The following is an 18,027-nucleotide window of genomic DNA, read 5'->3' as shown; positions in this document are numbered from 1 at the left end:
CAAGCCTCTGGAACAATACCCGCAGCTGTTCAGCAGATCAGACTCAACCCTAAGGAGGAAAATTAGTCCTTGGCCCCAAACTTCACGTCTGGGAGCTCCACCAAGGTCGCTGGCCACGGATGACTTCGGTTCCGTGTCTCCTTGGGAGCCAGGAGAATCCACATCTATTGTTTCCTGCCATCCTCCCAACAGCTGCTACGTTAGAATCAACTGTCCCAGTTTCTCCGACGTGCAAACTGAGGCTCAGAGTGGCTCTGTAACTTGGTCAAGGTCACACAGCTCGCAAGTGGGCGGGGAGCGGAGGCTGGCGAGGCGGATCCGGTAACCAGTCAGAGCACGGGGCCGCCCCTCCTCCACCCGGGAGGCCTGGCGGCGCCTCCCCCCACCCTCCCTCTTCCCCCGGCGAGGCCGCTAGGGCCGTGTCGCGTGTCGCACTGGAGCGCGAGGTTTGGGGGAGGCCCGCACGCCATCACCGTGGCCTTCAGCCGCTCCCAGGTTCGGAACTTACGAAGTTTCCGTACACTTCGCTCGCCTCCCGGCGCAGCTCGAGGGCGCTTCCTTGGCGGTTACGCCGCCAGCGCAGCGGGGCTCAGGTGCTGCGGCGGGCGGGGGCCTAGAGCCGGGAGGGAGGCTGGGACGCAGTGTACGTAAGCGTCCGCTCGCAGGTGCATGCGGCCGTCGCCGGCGTGAGCTCCCAGCGCGTCCCAAGGTGCGCAGTTGGCGCAGGCGGCGGCGGGCGCTGGCCGGCTCTCAGGTGCGGCAGTGCGCGCGTGGAGGGGGCGCGCGGCGAGCGAGGGGCGGGCTTTCCGTTCCCCAGCAGCCGCGGGGCCCGCCCCCCGACCTGGCCAATGGGCGTGCTCGGCGGCGTCACGTGCTCGCCGCCGCCGCTGCCGCCGCCGGAGCGAAGACCGGAGCCGCGAGCGCCACCAGGGCAGCAGCCGCCGCAGCCGCCGCCGCTGGGCAGAGGAGCCGGAGACGCGGACGGACGAGGTGGCGGCGGCGGCGGAGCAGGAGTGGGGACTGGGCGCGGGCAGAGCGCGGCGGCGCGGGTAGGCTGCGGCGGGGGGCAGGCGCCTGCGCGGCGGGCCGTCCCGGGCGGGCGGCGGTTGAGGCGGCGGTTGAGGCGGTTGGCGGAGCCGGCCCGGGCCCCGCATTGTTTGTTATGCGTCCTTAGCAGCGGCGGCGGCGGCTGAGGCAGAGAGCCGGGCGCAAACCCGGCCCCGCGGCTCCGGCTTTGTGGCCGCCGCCGCCGCCGCCGAGGTGCCCCGACCGCTTCGGGCAAGGGCAGCGGGCCGCCTCCCTCACCTTGGGGGCGCCCGGTCCCGGTCCCCAGCCACGGGAGGGCGTGGGCAGCGCTGGGGGCGCGCGCCGCCAGCCCCGGGCGGGCTGCTGGGCGAGCGGCTCCGCGCAGGTGTTGGAGGACGTTGAGGGCAGGAGCTGGTGGGGCGGGGTGGGGGGGCTGCGTGTGGGGCGGGCAGAGGGTGTGGGCAGAATTGGGGAGATGGGAGGTTAAGGAGGATGCGGCCCGAAGGAGGAGGATCTTCGGGCAGGTCTGGAGGAACCCCTGGGGGCCAGGGCCAGGGGAGATGGAGGACGTTCCGGTGAGAAAGGGGACAGCGTGTTGGGGTTCAGAAGGGTGTGAAGGGACTTTGGGAGGGCAAGGGCAAGTGGGATGGGCACGGAGGTAGAAAACTGGGGACTCGAGGCAGACATGGCATGAGCTGATGCCCTGCTTAGCACTGCGCGTGGGGAGGGGCCGGGAGTGAGGCGGCCACGGGACCCGTGGAGGGGGATGGTGGAGGAAGCGGGCAGTAGGGCCAAGTGTGGAAGTGTGGCAGGCGGGCTCATCACCAAGAGGGCAGGGAGAAAGAGAGGCAGGGGAGGTGTTTGAGGGTCTCTGGAGTGATGCTGAAGGAGATGGAGAAGGGTGTTCAGGCAGGGATGTGGGAGGGTAGGCCCAGGACTCCAGGAGACCTAGGGAGTGATGTTCCGTCAGGAAGTGGAGGTGTGGAGGGAGTTAGAAGGGGGTTAACTTGGGAGGGGAGAATGGCACAGGTACCTGTCCTTTTAGTGCCCCGGGGACAAAAGTACAGGGTGGAAGCGGGAGGGTTATTGTAGTAGAGATAGCCTGGTGATGGAGGGGTTTGGGAGAGAAATGGGGACAAGGAGGTAGAGCGATTTGGACCGATAGAAGGCTTCAAGGGAGGAGGTGAGTGTCGGGCAGTAAATAGGCAGAGTGAGTGAAATGGGGGTTCGTGTGTGGGAAATATGGATGAAGGCGTGGGGAGAAGCAGGAGAGGGAACTTTGAGGTTGGGAGGACCCTGGAGGGGAAAGGTGTGGGGCTGGATGGTGTGGGATAGCAGGGGTGGAGGGGAAGAAGTAGAGAAATGGTATGGAGTGGCAGATGAGGTGTGAGAACAGATGGAAGGAAAGGTGTCTGGGCAGGAAATGTGGAGAGAAGTTGGGAGGAGGAGGAAGATGGAGGGGTGTGTGTGTGTGTGTTTGTAGAGGTGTACTCGTCTGGGGTACCATATGTGGAGGGAAGGAAGCATAGGTGGGGCACTGTGTGGAAAAGCGACTAGTGGACTGGGGGAAGTAAGTGGGAGAGGTGGGATATATTTTGGGATAGAGGCTGTAAAAGAATGCACAGTATTTATACTAGGCAAAGGGATATCAAGGCAGAGGTGTGTTTGGTCATGTCTGACTACAAGAGGACACATGTATGGGATTGGGAGGGTGGGGGATGTAAGAAGCTTGGGTTAGGTCAGGAAATTACTATTACAGTTGGGGGGAGTTTAGAAAATAGGTTGTTCAAGAGTACGGGGCTTCCAAACATGGAAATATGGAGAGATTGGAACATTTAGAAATTTTTAGGTCACTGAAAGTGTAAGGAAGGTTATAGTGCAGAAATTGGAGGGAAAACTGAAGAGAGGGCCTTGAGTTTTAGACTTAGAGGAACTGTAGATTGGATGCAAAGGGACAGGGATGGTAGATCCTGGAATGATGAAAGTGGAGGATATTAAACTATTACATCGGAAAGTTTTATGCTGGTAGGATCAAAGATCACAAAACCTGATTTTTAACTCTGGAATCAGTGAATGGAAAAGGATAAGGAAGAGCTGCATGCACACTTTGAAGTTGGGAAGAGGTGTGTGATACATATCCTTGTGGCATAACTATTTGATGAGCGAATACATACAAGAAATGAACACATACAGGGACATGAGTGAACCAAGAGAATGGAAATGGCATTGCAGCAGGTGCAGGACAGATGTCTTAGTGAAGCTACAAGACAGCAGGGCCTAGCGGCCAGTAGCATTCAAGGACTGTGAGGGAGAGGGAGGAAGGGATACCTTGGTGCAGTGTTTCAGATACCCTGGTGCTTTCTGGGTAATGGGGTATTATTCAGGCATTGGGTGATGTAATATCTGAATCCCATGTTACAGGCAGACAGAAATGGTACCTAGCTCCTAAAAGTAGCAGAAAGAGAGCTTTGGATTTTTAAAATTCTTTACAAGTGTGAATAACTGATACTGGGATGTTGAGATGGGTTGTTTTTTTTCCTCCTAAATAGTTCAAGTAAGTTTTAGGTAGAAATTTTCTGGTATTTTGATTTGCGTTGAAATGTGTGATGGTTTATTGAGGAAAGACACTTTGGGGGTTGGGTGGACATATGGTCATGAGCTTACTGGACACATGGAAAATAACCTTTAGGAGTTTGAACATAGACTTTGCAATGCTTGTCTCATTCAGTGTTTTGTGGTTTGTGTTAGATTCTTTGGGATTTGGGAGGATTAAGCAAACTATACTTTGAAACTGCTTCAGTAAAGCAGGGTTTCCTACAGTCTTGGAAAATGACTTCCCTTTTGTCATTTGAAAATTTAGTTTCATCAGATTTTGCTAAAAATTAAATTTTATTAACAAGTAATTTCATTTATTGCTCTGTTGACTTCATTAATGTGTAGTATGGTATCTAATATTATTTCAAATAGAAGTTCTGCGTAGGAAAGTTGGGGGTTTTCTGAGTTGATTACTTTTCTTTTGACAGCTTAGGAAGTATTTAATGCATTCATTGTATACTCAAATAGTACACGTGAGTGTAAGTGGAAATCTTGACTAAACAGAATGAGGACTGAGGAAAACACAAAATTTTAAGTAATCTGAGTCTGTAAATATAAATAGTTAAAAATAAACTTGAAGCTAATGTTTTCAAAATCCATATTTAAATTGTCAGGCAGGCAGCAAAATAATGTCCAGAAGCAGTTGCTACAAGATTTTTTTTTTTTTTTTGCCAGTCCTGGGCTTGGACTCAAGGCCTGAGCACTGTCCCTGGCTTCTTTTTGCTCAAGGCTAGCACTCTGCCACTTGAGCCACAGCGCCACTTCTGGCCATTTTCTGTATATGTGGTGCTGGGGAATTGAACCCAGGGCCTCATGTATATGAGGCAAGCACTCTTGCCACTAGGCCATATCCCCAGCCCCCAAGATTTTATTTTTGGAAGGAAAGATTTTACAAGGCAAGCACTCTTGCCGCTAGGCCATATTCTCAGCCCACGGAAGGAAAGATTTTAACATACAATATGACTTTTTTTTTTTTTTTTGATGAGTCCTGGGGCTTGAACTTAGGACCTGAGTGCTGTCTGTAAGCTCTTTTGCTCTAGTACCTTACCAACTGAGCCACAGCTCTCCTTCATGGAGTTTTCTGCTCAGGCTGGTTTCAGATCTCATTCCTCAGGTCTCAGCCTCCTGAATAGCTAGAATTACAGGCATGAGCCACTAGTGCCAGGCTGCCAAATTTCTTTGATTGAAGCTCTTGGAGTATTTTGTGATTTGATGTATGCATATAACATACCTATAAGGGGCATATCTGGGGGTTGGGAATATGGCCTAGTGGCAAGAGTGCTTGCCTCATATACATGAAGCCCTGGGTTCGATTCCCCAGCACCACATATATAGAAAACAGCCAGAAGTGGCGCTGTGGCTCAAGAGGTAGAGTACTAGCCTTGAGCAAAAAGAAGCCAGGGACAGTGCTCAGGCCCTGAGTCCAAGGCCCAGGACTGGAAAAAAAAAAAAAAAAAAAGGGCAAGGGGCATATCTGGCCCCCTTTGCTATGGCAGAGAATTCGAACAGTAGAATATAAGGGAAATAAAACCTGAAATTCAGAATGGCCATTGCTTTATTATTATTATTTTTATTATTATAAAAGTAATGTGCAGAAAGGTTACAGTTGTGTTTATGTTTTCCGGAGTTCATTTTATTAATTTAGGTAAGCAGAACTTTCTTACTCAGAATATTCACTTCTGATGTATTGTGTAGTGGCCTGATATATTGTTCCATGAAGTTCTATAGTTTAACTTGTAGGCATTTTAAAATAATAAGTTTGAGTTTAAATCTTGTAGGTTGAATAATTGAATTCTAGTTTTGTTTTTGCTGGTCACTTGTTTGACATGATACTTTATCCTTTTGTGTTTGTTTCTCTTTCAGAAACTTGACTCTTATCTGTCTTGCAAGAGTATTGAGATAATTTATATAAAACAAGTTTAAATCTTTTGGAAGACTAGAATTATGAATATGGGATATAAGATATGTAGAATATAGAGGTAGATTTTATTTCTTTAATGTTCCACAATTCTCCCCTTCTCCCCAGTGTTTTTTATACTGGTCACATATTAGTACTCAGAATTTGCCATTAGGTGAATTAATTTGTTTATTAGAGATGAAACTTTTGGGCTGGGAATATGGCCTAGCGGTAAAGTGCTCGTCTCGTATACATGAAGCCCTGGGTTTGATTCCTTAGCACCACATATATAGAAAAAGCCGGAAGTGGCGACGTGGCTCAAGTGGGTAGAGTGCTAGCCTTCAGCAAAAAGAAGCCAGCGATAGTGCTCAGGCCCTGAGTTCAAGCCCCGGGACTGGCAAAAAAACAAAAACCCAAACCAAGAAATGAAACTTTTGTGAAATCAGAGATGTTTGCAAATTTTTGTTTCTTCTTTGTTTGCTTTGCTGTGTACTTTCCTTTCCTGTCTTTTCTTTTTTTTTTTTTTTTTTTTTGGCACTGGGGATCGAACCCAGGATGTTGCACTTGCTAGGCAAGTGCTTTGCCACTGAACTACATCCCAGCCTTTCCTGTCTTTTGTTTTGTTTTTTTGCCAGTCGTGGGGCTTGAACTCAGGGCCTGAGCACTGTCCCTGGCTTCTTTTTGCTCAAGGCAAGCACTCTACCATTTGAGCCCCGGCACCACTTCCAGCTTTTTCTGTTCATGTGGTGCTGAGGAATCGAACCTAGGGCTTCATGTATACGGTTAGCACTTTACAACTAGGCCATAATCCCAGCCCCTTTCCTGTCTTTTGAACTGAGTGTTGGTGATGATGTGAATTTTTCAGGCCCAGCAGAAGTTGTGACAGATACTTGGAATTCTAGTTAAAATTCCCAAGTTGTTTCTAACCATGACTTTACCAGAGATGGAGAACTTTAGATCACTGAATTCTGTTTTAATCAAGAATGATAAGCTGGTCATCTGTGGCTCATGCCGTAATCTTAGCTACTTAGGAGTCTGAGATCTGAGAATCGTGGTTTGAAGCTAGCACAGGCAGAAAATGACACTCTTTATCTCAAATAAACTACTCTGAAATAACTGGAAGTGGCAATGTGGGCTCAAGTGGTAGAGTGCTAGCCTTGAACACAAAGAGGCTCAGGGACAGCAACCAGGCCCCGAGTTCAAGCCTCAAGACAGGCAAAAAAAAAACCCAAACCAAAACCATACATCTGCATATGTATTTTGCAGAAAATTGTTCTCATTGACTTGAATAGAAAAGCTATTGCTTTTATTAGTGCCATTGAGCTTTCTGCTCCTGATTAATTGGAGATTTTTTTTTTCCTTTTTAAGGTTTTAGTTATCAAATAATTACCTGTCATCATATATCTTTAAGTCCGTTGAATAAGTAGCCTGTTTGAGAGGTAATGATTTTTAAGTTCCTTTGCAACATTGTGTTTGGCTTTTTAGTTGTAAAGAGCCCCTAGATGCCTAGTCATGACTGACAGCAAAAATGTAAGTGGCAAGTTACTTTTTGAGACACTAACTTGATTGAGCTTGGTAACCCCTGTCTTTGATAGCAGTCTTGCTGTGCTACCTAATTACTCTTACTCCTTTTCTGTCTTACATAACCTGTCTTACAGGTTATTATAAACTATCTTACTATTCTTCTGTTTTCATTTGTTTAGCATAGATCCTTTTATTAAAAGGGATGGTCTATCAAAAATTTGTTTAGCTATATAAAAGCTTTCTGACATAACTATGAATGGCTTCATACTCTTAATTTTAGAAACTTAGCTGAGAGATATAAATTAGATTTACATGTCGGTTCAAACAAATAATGCCAGATTGATGATGGTAGAATTTAATGATTGGAACTTCCTTTGTTAATCTCTTTAATCTAGATTTTAGTTGGTTGTTTTTTTTTTTTGCCAGTCCTGGAGCTTGAACTCAGGGTCTGGGCACACTGTTTCTGAGCTTCTTTTGCTCAAGGCTAGCACTCTACCACTTGAGCCACAGCTCCACTTCTGGCTTTTTCTCTTTATGTGGTACTGAGGAATTAAACCCAGGGTTTCATGCATGCCAAGCAAGCACTCTACCACTAAGCCACATTCTAGACCTTTTAGTTCTTACATGAACAATGAGATGTTGAAATGACTTGATTTGTCACTTTCAAACCTAATTTGAATAATTTCTTTCTTTTTCAAAAATTTTTTTGTCAGTTCTAGGGTTTGAGCTTGGGTCCTCAAGCTTGCTAGGCAGATGTTCTTAATTCTGAGCTACACTTTCAGCTCTGAGCTTTGTTAGTTATTTATTTTTTGGTCCGTCATGGGCCTGGGCCCTGTCCCTGAGCTCTTCAGCTCCAGGCTAGTGCTCTACTACTTTGAGCCACAGCACCACTTCTGGTTTTTCTGGTGGTTAATTGGAGATAAGAGTTTCACGGGAGTTTCCTGCTCGAGCTGGCTTTGAACCATGATCCTCAGATCCTAGCCTCCTGAGTAGCTAAGATTACAGAAGTAAGCCACCAGGTGCCCAACTGGAACCAACATGTCCTTTAAGTGACGTATTTGAGAAGTCAAGTGCCTGCCTACCTTACAAAAGACTTCCCATATTGGAGTATAAATCTTAGCTATTTGATATTGAAATTCTCCTAACTCTGACATAACTAACAGTATGTAAAACATTTGCTTTCTTTGGTTAACTTTTCACAACTTGAAAGGGCACAGTTGATTATAGCAACAATAAAATCACAGCATTGCGTTTTGTGTGACTTCATGGCTCATTTCCATTTGAAAAGTGAAAATTCTGCAGCCGGTTGTGTAATAAATTCTGAGGTGTTTCTGGGTCATGGATAGGATATAGTTTCTTACTGCACCTGCAGAATTTCCTGTGTGTAGTTTTCCAGGGTTTTTTACAATGTCCTCTTGAACACATCAGCATTTTATGAATTTGCTGTATATACAGTATATAGTTACTGTATATACAGTAACTAGTAATTGTCCTAAAAGGAGTTTTACTTAGGATTTAAGAAAAAAAATTATCCTGCTTTAGTATGCCATTACTAAGCCTGTTTTGCCAGTTTAATTCAGTAAGCATGCATTGATGTTTACCAGATGCATGTTTTGTGCCATACCTAATATTGTTTTGAATCAGAATAGATCCTTCCATAGGTAGATTGACCCTTAAGGTAAAAATAGAATCTGTGATTATCTGATACTTGTCAAACATTAGATCAGATCATAAGCCTTCTGTACCGCTTAGCCAACCTACATTATAACCTAATGAAGTTTTTGGTACTGGCTAGCTCTTGAGTTAAATGATTAGATAACAGTATTAGAAAGCTAGTTGAGGGCTGGGAATATGGCCTAGTGGCAAGAGTGCTTGCCTCCCATACATGAAGCTCTGGGTTCAATTCCCCAATACCACATATATAGAAAATGGCCAGAAGTGGCACTGTGGCTCAAGTGGCAGAGTGCTAGTCTTGAGCAAAAAGAAGCCAGGCAAGGACAGTGCTCAGGACTGGCCAAAAAAAACCAAAAAGCTAGTTGACTAGAAAGAAAGGTATTGGAATTTTTTTTTTTTATGCCAGCCCTGGGGCTTGAACTCAGGGCCTGTGCACTGTCCCTGAGCTACTTTTGCTCAAGGCTAGCACTCTACCACTTGAGCCACAGTACCACTTCCAGCTCTTGCTGTTTATGTGGTACTGAAGATTTGAACCCAGGGATTCATGCATGCTAGGCTAGCACTCTACCAGTAAGCCACATTCCCAGCCCCAAGGTATTGCAGTTTTGATGTATGTTAGGAGATGGAAGGAATAAAGACCTCAAACCTTTTCTTTTTTGGTGCTGGTCCTGGACCTTGAACTCAGGACCTGGGTACTGCCTCTGAGCTTTTGTGCTCAAGGCTAGAGCATTACTACTTGATCCACATATCCACTTCTGGCTTTTTGGGTGCTTAATTGGAGATGAGTCTTATGGGCTTTCCTGGCCCGACTGGTTTTGAGCCCCGATCCTTAGATCTCAGCTTCTGGAGTAGCTAGGATTACAGGCCTGAGCCACTGCTGCCTGCCTGTGAATAATAAGCTTATAATGTCAAGTTTGCATGGAAGCACAGATATTAAACAGCAGTTTTAAAGATTTTAAAAAGCTGGTATCTTAAAACTATTAGTTGTGTTGCTTTTTCACCCCCCAGCTATGTGGTAAACATGGAATTATATATAGGGGAATTTTGACACTGGTCAGTTTTATGATGTCATTTTCTTTCCATAGCTCAGAATTCATACACCTAGAGCTGGGCGCTGGTGGCTCATGCCTGTAATCCTAACTCAGGAGGCTGAGATCTGAGGATTGTAGTTGAAAGCCAGCCAAGACAGGAAGCCTAGGAGATCCCAATCTCTAATTAACCACCAGAAAATGGAAAGTGGCTTTTTAGCTCAAAATGGTAGAGTACTAGCCTTGAGCAAAAGAGCCTAGAGACAGTACCCAGGCGCCAATTCAAGCCTGAGTGACAAAAAAAAAAAAAAAAAAAAAAAAAGAATTTATACACTTGGACTTTGGTCCCTCTGCTTTGTGTAAAAAGCAACGCACAGCAGAATCTTACATTGGGAGAAAAGGAGGCACAAGGAGTTGATTCTATAGCAGAGTGAAGCAGACTTTTAGGTCACCTTTCAGAAGCTGGGTATTACATTCCTGTTAGTCCCTGAATTTATTAAAGGTAGTTTGATGAGTTAAGCAAAGTTGAAAACTTTTTTCATTTAAGCCACTGAGTACAGTATTTCATCTCCTGTATGGGCTAGTGCTTAGTCATTTTAGGAAGTTCAGGGTCCCAGGATTATAGAGGTAGTAATAGATGTGAGGAAAAAGGCTAGTAAATTCATATGGGTTTTCCTAGTGTGGCCTGTGTGCAACCTCAATTGATGTTTTGGAACCATGTTTTTGACACTTGAAGGCATGACTGAGGTCAGATTCAGCTATTTACTATTGTAGACCTTCATGTTTAAGATTTTAATAAAACCCAACTAATTTACAGACACAGTGAAGATTAAGAAAATAAAATTATAAACTGGGAAGCACAACTTTGTGTGTGTGTGTGTGTGTGTGTGTACGTGTGTACTGGGTCTGAACTCAGTGCTTTGCATGCATGCATTTCTCAGCTTGCTTCTAGCTGGTACTCTTTTGGCCCTATATTTTGCTGGTTACTTTGGAGGAGTCTCATGGACTATTCTGCTCCAACTGACTTTGAACCATGATCCTCTTGATCTCAGACTCCTGAATTCACTGGATTATAGGTGTGAACATGCCTAGTATAATGTTTTAGGGATGTAATAATTTGACTCAGAAAGTCATAAAGTGTACATAAAAAGGAACAGGAGAGTTACCTTCTATATGCCCATTAACCAACTTCATGAATTAGCAGCAATTTGTTGGCCTTTCTTGTTTTTGGGTATTTATACCTAATATTGGATATCATATGCATTTATCCATCAGTACCTCAGTATGTATTTCTAACTGATAAGAACTTAGCAAAAAACATAGCCACAAAACAATTTTAACTCTCTACGTTGACCCTCTTATGTTTAGAAGGATCTACATTTGAAACATAGCCCTCCTACAATGCTTTGTGTGTGAAGCATATTATTTGCACTCTATGAGCTTCAGGTTCCTATCTCTTACTTAGAGATAAAGCCTCCTTGAGTTATTTTAAGCTTGAATGAAACCACAAACAAAATTCCCAACACAGTGGTTCTCTGTGAGTGGCCCAACCTGTCTTCTGAGCCTCCTGTGGTGTGTGAATTTCTCTTCCTTAGAATTCCAATATAGCATTCTGGAATTACTGCCCAGTGAAGTTTCTCCTTTATTGAGCTATTTGACTCTTGTAGTGAAATTCTGAAACAGTTGCTCTGTTTTCCTCTCTTCTGCAACATTATTTTCCTGTTTACTGGCTTATTCCATTCAGCACACTCTACATTGTGTCATTGCTATGTGTATTTTTTAACAACTGTATCTTGATTATACTGTATCTGTTCTAGCTACTACCCAATTTCTGTGCTTCTCTTTGAAGCAAAATTTATTGAAAAGGTTGTTTCTACTCATCTTCTGTTTGCCCCACCTCCCTCCTGTTGAGGCTTGACCTCAGGTCCTCCTGCTCTTGCTTGTCTTTTTCACTCATGGGCCAAGCCTCAGCTCCACTTCTAGCTTTTGCTGGTTAATTGGAAATAAGAGTCTCTTGGATTTGTTTGCCTGGGTTGGCTTTGAACCATCCTCAGAAGTCAGTTTCCTGAGTACCTGAGTACAGATGTGAGTCAGCAATGCCCTTGAACACACTCTAGTTAGACTTGCAGCTACATCAGTGTGTTGAAACTTCTCCTCAGAACCACCACCAAGTTTAATATTTTTTTTTTTTTGCCATTCCCGGAGCTTGAACTCAGTGCCTGAGCACTGTCCCTGAGCTTCTTTTGCTCAAGGCTAGCACTCTACCACTGGAGCCACAGCACCACAGCACCACTTCCAGCTCTTTCTGTTTATGTGTTACCGATGAATTGAACCCAGGGCTTCATGCATGCTAGGCCAAGCACTCTACCACTAAGCCACATTCCCGGTTCCCAAGTTCAATTCTTATTTGATCAAGTAGTAGCATTTGGCACAGTGGATGCCTGCTTTTTGGAAACACTTTGTAGTTTCTTGGATATCACACTCGGTTCATTTTTTCTCAATATCCTTGGCCTCTTCTCAGACTCCTTAATATTGGACCATTCCATAAGGTGTCCCCCCCCCCCCTGCCTCTGGGCCCTGTCCCTGAGTTGCTTTTTGCTTAAGGCAAACACTCTACTACTTCCAGCTTTTTTTTTTTTTTTTAAGTAGTTTATTGGAGATTTGAGTCTCATGGAGTTTCCTGACCAGGCTGGCTTTGAACTTTGATCCTCAGATCTTAGCCTCCTGAGTAGCTAGGATTGCAGGCATGAGCCACTGGTGCCTGGTGAGGTCTGGGTTTTTTTTTTTTTGGTTGTTTTTCTTTATTGGTGCTCTCATCCAGTTACATGGCTTTAAAAACCAAGTGTGTGCTGAATGACCCTACATTTTTTTTTTTTTAAATCTAGCACTTCAGGTGTATATTGTACAGCCATAGTCATTTCCCTCTTATATATTTTATTGGTATCTCAAGTTGAACTTGTCCCAAATTAAACTCCTGATGTGTGTCCTATTCCCTATTCTTCTTACCCTTTTTATAGTCTTTTGCATCTCAGTAAGTAGAGCTCCATCTTTCCACTTGGTCAAGCTAAAACTTGGGTCATCCTGATTCTTTGTTCCATACCACATTTGATCCATCAAGAAATCTTTCCAGCCAGGCACTGGTGGCTCACACCTGTAATCCTAGCTACTCTGGAGGTTGAGATCTGAGGATCAGAATTCAAAGCCAGCCCATTCAAAGCCAGCCCGGGCAGGTTCAGAGCTAGCCTGGACAGGAAAGTCTGTGAGACTCTTATCTCCAGTTAGCCTCTGTGGCCCAAGTGGTAGAGCACTAGCCTTGAGCTGAAGAAGAGTTCAGGGACAGCGCTTAGGCCCAGAGTTCAAGTCCCACGACCCTCCACCCCCCCCCCAAAAAAAAAAAATCTTTCCAGCACTACCTTCAGGGTATATACTACTTGGATTTCTCATGAAATCTCTGATTTCTTTCTTTTTTTTTTTTTTTTTTTTTTTTTTTGCCAGTCCTGGGCCTTGGACTCAGGGCCTGAGCACTGTCCCTGGCTTCTTCCCGCTCAAGGCAAGCACTCTGCCACTTGAGTCACAGTGCCACTTTTGGCCATTTTCTGTATATGTGGTGCTGGGGAATCGAACCCAGGGCTTCAAGTATACGAGGCAAGCGCTCTTGCCACTAGGCCATATCCCCAACCCAAATCTCTGATTTCTTATTGTCTGAATTGTTGCAGGAGCCTTTTCTTTTTCTTCTCACCCCATATTGAAGCTGGAAAGTAAGCTAGATTTTGTTACCTCTAGTTAAAACTGTCTAATGATTCCTGATCTTGTTTAGAGTAAAAGGCCAAATCTTTAAGTGATCTATCTCATCCATTCTTTGTTGTCTGACCACATCTTTTCCCAGGTTGGCTTTGAATCGATCCTCAGATCTAAGCCTCATGCGTAGTTAGGATTACAGGTGTGAGCCACCAGCACCTGGCCTTGGTAATTGTTTTTGTAATCTTACTTGGATGCCAAGATTGTAGTCTTTATTTGGTGCATTTGTTTTCTTCATGAGTTTCCCTTATTATTCATCTTATTTTGAGCCCTTAGGTAACACTGTGATAGCTACATTGGGGGGGAAGGTGGATACAAAGGTGATGTATACATAGACCGTGACCTTTAAGAACCTATACACTCTTGTTTTTTTAAAATATACATAGTAACATATAATATGTGTGTATAATGTGTGATACATATATATGTATATATAGTATGTAATACATACAGAAATTCAGAAAAAGAAGTAATAACTTCAAAGAGGAATAAGGGAGAAATCTCAGAAGACATATATGGTGTGATATTTGTAGAAGCTATGGAAAAACATGTAGGATTTGATTATGAGAAAGTGGAAACTATAGGGGCTGGGATGTAGCTCAGTGGCAAAGCACTTGTCTAGCAAGTGCTATGTCCTGGGTTCAATCCTCAGTACCAAAATAGAAAAAAAAAGAAAAGAAAATATAATTCTGTTTGGAGGGAATAGCATTAACAGAATAAAATGACTCAAGATTTGATAGGAAATAAATGGTTCATTTAGTAAGAGATAAGGGAGTATGAAAGTGCTTAATACTGAATTTGGAGAGGAATTTTGGAATAAAAAATGAATGAAAAATAAGGCATTCACACTTTATTTGATAGCTGTGTGGCTCCAGTGAAGGACATTATCAAGACTGTTTTTCTGGATCTTGTAACTATGTGAGAGAGAATGAAACACATTAAATAAAATGCTCTCATAATAGGTTTTTGGGAAGAGTGGAAAAGAGTAGAAGTGTAGAAAGGCTACCCTTGGAAATACTGCTTCACTGGCAATTAGGTATCTAAGATATTTGAAGGCAGTAAGAGGATTCCCAGTTAGTAACTTTGATCGCCTGGTTAAAATGAACTTTGTTTATTTGAGTTAGAAGGTTTGCCTGATCATGCTATACTCCCCCTTTAAAGCCCTTGAGGGGACAGATACTTTGAGACAGGACATAGTGTAACCTAATTAATGATAGTTAAGCTATTAGGTGCCAAAACATTTCTATAAAATATCAGAAGATACCACAAGATTTCGCTTTTTTTTTTTTTTTTTTTGCCAGTCCTGGGCCTTGGACTCAGGGCCTGAGCACTGTCCCTGGCTTCTTCCCGCTCAAGGCTAGCACTCTGCCACTTGAGCCACAACGCCACTTCTGGCCGTTTTCTGTATATGTGGTGCTGGGGAATCGAACCTAGAGCCTCGTGTATCCGAGGCAGGCACTCTTGCCACTAGGCTATATCCCCAGCCCAAGATTTCGCTTTTAGGCAAATTCAAGAACAAAATACGGTTCTTTTAAGATTTAGGTACTTTTTATTATAATTAAATTTTATTGACAAGGTGTTGTGCAAAGGGGGTACAGTTACATAATAAGGTAGTGTGTACATTTCTTTTTGTATCTGTTACACCCTCCTTTTTCTTTCCCTTCCTTAGTTCATGTAGGCATATATACAATATCCAGTGTACCAAAATCATATACAGTAATCACGTAGGTACGCCAAAGGAAATTCACCTAGAACATTAAACGTAACGACAACAATAGAATCCTCCTGTGTCCTTCTCTTGGAGTTGTTTTTGCTTATCCTCATCTTATATAATCATGTGTACATAGCTGTTGAGCTACTGTGATCCACTGATAGGTCTATCCTAGACCTTTTTATGTTTGTTTAGTAGTTGTTTGGTTTTAGATATATAGTGTAAAGTCACTGACCCAAACATGTGGAAATACCATTTGAAAATAAGTTTGTTATTTTGCAGACCTGGTCTCTACTGTTCACCCCCTTGCCCCCCAACAGTCATATATCAAGGAGACCATGCCCCTTTGTTCTCTGTGTTCTAGGCTTGTCTCGCTCAACATTATTTGTTCAAGCTCTGACCATTTCCCCGAGAATACCAATATTTTATCATTTCTAATCGCTCTGTAGTATTAAGATTTAGGTACTTTTCTGAGCCTTGTAGCAGGAGGTATTTTTTTTTTTTTGGCCAGTCCTGGGCTTTGGACTCAGGGCCTGAGCACTGTCCCTGGCTTCTTCCCGCTCAAGGCTAGCATTCTGCCACTTGAGCCACAGCGCCGCTTCTGGCCGTTTTCTGTATATGTGGTGCTGGGGAATCGAACCTAGGGCCTCGTGTATCCGAGGCAGGCACTCTTGCCACTAGGCTATATCCCCAGCCCCAACAGGAGGTATTTTTAACCCAAAGGTTATTTATAGGAACAAAAACTTATTTGAACAATGTTGATGAATGTATACAATATTTATAGACGATGTAATTTTGCATAGTACTTGTATTTTTTTTTTAAATTTATTTTAGGCTAGCGCTCTACCACTTGAGCTACTTGAGCCACAGCACCACTTCTGGCCTTTTCTATATATATGTGGTGCTGAGGAATTGAACCCAAGGGCTTCATGTATGCAAGGCAAGCACTCTACCAGCAGGCCATATTCCCAGACCCAGTATTTGTATTTTATACTTAATGAATGCAGGTTTTTTTTTTTTTTTTGTGCTGGTCCTCCTGGGGTTTGATCTCTGGGCCTGGATGCTGTCCCTGAACTACTTTTTGCTCAAGGCAAGTGCTCTCTATCACTTAAGCCACAACTCCACTTGTAGCTTTTTGGTTATTAATTGGAGATAAAAGTCTCACAGTTTCCTGCCCAGTCTGGCTTTGAACTGTGACCCTTAACCTCCTGAGCAGTTAGGATTACAGGCAAAACCACCAATGCCTGGCCCTTAATCCTTTTTACTTTTTAGTCCTAGGACTCGGACTTAGGGACTGGGGGCTGTCCCTGAATTTTTGCGCCCAAGGCTAGCACTCTACCACGTGAACCACAGCTCTGCTTATGGCTTTTTTTGGTGCTTAACTGGAAATGAGAGTTTCACAGACTTTGCTGCTGGGGCTAACTTCGAATTATGATCCTTAAATCTTAGCCTCCTGAACAGCTATGATTATAGGTGTGAGCCATCAGTGCTAGCGTAATGCAGTTTTTAGTAGTAGAAAAAGACATCATTGTATTTATTAGCTAAAAACTTGAAGTTCACCAGCATAGTTTAAGAAGGGTGACCTTGAGCTTACCATATTAGTCACTTTTCTGTAAGTCTTTTTCTTTGTGAGATCTTTTTAGCCTGGCTGTGTTTCAGAGAGATTAAAGCAGTAGTCCTAAGTCAAACATACTCAATTAGTGGCAGAGATGGGACAAGAGGTGAACTCTTTTATTTCCTTTTTTCTCTTTTTTCCTTTTCTTTTTCTTTTGTCCTTTTGCTTAGATAGTGTCTTGCTGTGTAGTTTAAGCTGGTCTCAAACTTTCCATCCTCCTACCTCAATTTCCTTAGTGTTGGAATTACAGGTGTGTACCACAATTGGCTCCAAAGGTGGATCTCTTTTTAGTCAAGCATGTCACGATCCCTTCCACCATATCAGGCATTTGAAGCTTTGAAATATGGACCAGAAAACCTCTCTCACATCACTAGCACCAGATAATGTTCAGGGGGAATAATTTTTTCTTGTTCCCACTGAAAAATAAAAAAATAACCATTTAAAATAAACACTTCAATGATATTTAGTGCGACAGTGCTGAGTAGCCCTCATATAATTCTAAAACGTTTACATACTTCAAATAATGGAATTAATAAGCTGTTTGAAAAATTTAAGCCATTAGGATACAAATCTTTATTATGAAAAGGATAGCTATTGCAGGTTTGTATTAGAGGTCATTTGCTACTTGTGTATGATTTTCATTAAGAATGAATGTAATCTTCCTTTTATTCAACAATGAGTATTACTATTACAAACAACTACAACATTAAAAGTCACATTGATTAATAATATGGGAAATGCATTTTGCTTATTATGTCTAGCCTTTCAAAAGATAGTTGCTATATATTCCAGATGATAGAAATAAGACTTTAATAACTTTAGATTCACTTTGTTGCAAGTGGTAGTTCTGCCATTCAAGTCCTTGTCTCTTGGGCTCAAAAAGTTGGGTGCTCTTGGGGCTGGGGATATAGCCTAGCGGCAAGCTTGCCTGCCTCGGATACACGAGGCCCTAGGTTCGATTGCCCAGCACCACATATACAGAAAACGGCCAGAAGCGGCGCTGTGGCTCAAGCGGCAGAGTGCTAGCCTTGAGCGGGAAGAAGCCAGGGACAGTGCTCAGGCCCTGAGTCCAAGGCCCACGACTGGCAAAAAACAACAACAACAACAAAAAAAAAAGTTGGGTGCTCTTTTCACCATATCTGGGAATGAGCAGGCAAAA

General features: G+C 43.8%; 1 protein-coding gene across 3 annotated transcripts in view; it reads left to right on the top strand.

Annotated features, from left to right (window-relative positions):
• Positions 1-422: 422 nt before the first annotated feature.
• Positions 423-18,027, top strand: part of LOC125348602 (spermatid perinuclear RNA binding protein) — a 99,659-nt gene continuing 82,054 nt past the window's right edge. For 2 of the 3 annotated variants that reach the window (XM_048341984.1, XM_048341967.1), the window contains exon 1: positions 922-1,049. The gene's annotated coding sequence lies outside the window, so the exon portion shown is untranslated. Of the gene's footprint in view, positions 496-921; positions 1,050-18,027 lie in introns of those variants that run through there. The other variant, XM_048341976.1, reaches the window with a different exon arrangement.

Source organism: Perognathus longimembris, chromosome 1 (genome assembly GCF_023159225.1).
Source record: "Perognathus longimembris pacificus isolate PPM17 chromosome 1, ASM2315922v1, whole genome shotgun sequence".
Lineage (NCBI taxonomy): Eukaryota > Metazoa > Chordata > Mammalia > Rodentia > Heteromyidae > Perognathus > Perognathus longimembris.
The sequence above is the reverse complement of the archived record's forward strand: the minus strand, read 5'-3'. Positions and strand labels throughout refer to the sequence as shown.